This window comes from Aplysia californica, unplaced genomic scaffold (genome assembly GCF_000002075.1).
Source record: "Aplysia californica isolate F4 #8 unplaced genomic scaffold, AplCal3.0 scaffold00122, whole genome shotgun sequence".
NCBI classification, from domain to species: domain Eukaryota; kingdom Metazoa; phylum Mollusca; class Gastropoda; order Aplysiida; family Aplysiidae; genus Aplysia; species Aplysia californica.
This window is the reverse complement of record NW_004797392.1, coordinates 922,043-922,800: the sequence shown is the minus strand read 5'-3', so window position 1 is coordinate 922,800 and position 758 is coordinate 922,043. Positions and strand designations below refer to the sequence as shown.

The following is a 758-nucleotide window of genomic DNA, read 5'->3' as shown; positions in this document are numbered from 1 at the left end:
AGAGAGAGAGAGAGAGAGAGGGAGAGAGAAAGGGGGTTTGGTCTGAAATCAGCAATATCGCCGACTTGTGGTCTGAAACCTGCTGGCCCTGCGCATTGAATTGAATGTCATGTCTTCAAAAGATAGTCTCTGGAGAAAGATGCTTTGTTAATAGCTTTGTGTGGTACATGTATTCTCTTGCAATAGCAAGGCACTCCAGTCTCTGCTTGCCTTACTGAGTTTATGTCATTCACATTCCTTGACAACACAGAATCTTCATTGTTGGACGAGTTAGTACCCACAAACAAAGATTGTGTATAACAAGATAGTTCACTCCTCTCTTTGAGCCAATTAAAAAAGTGTACCCAAAATTCGATGGCGCCCTTTTCGAAAAAGTGCGGACTTTGCGGTCAGAGTTACCCTACTTGTGTGAAAAACAACAAAAGCGAAACTAACAAACTGGGCTATTCTTTTTCTTTTTCTGGAGAAACGAGAGTGAGCTTCTAAACAAAGACTGCAGCGCCATCTGTACCAATGCGCGGACTTCCGCGGACAATTTTTTGGCTTAGTGAACTACTTGTATCTTATTATGTACGATCTTTGGTCCAAAGCAGCTATCCGAATAATTTTTTTAGAAGTGGCTTGAGCCGTTGCTTTTTTAGTGTGCAACTTGAGCTCATGGAAAGAGTGTGCGCGGAACGTGGAAAAAAGGTGTTCAGAATTAGGAAAAGGACACGCTACGGAGAGCAACCCGGAAATAGACACGCTACGGTGCCACC

The 758-nt window shown here is 43.3% G+C and overlaps 1 protein-coding gene across 1 annotated transcript in view; it reads left to right on the top strand.

Moving 5' to 3' along the window:
- The window catches only part of LOC106011463, an 11,806-nt gene that overhangs the window by 7,913 nt on the left and 3,135 nt on the right, over positions 1–758 (top strand). The window lies entirely within an intron of this gene.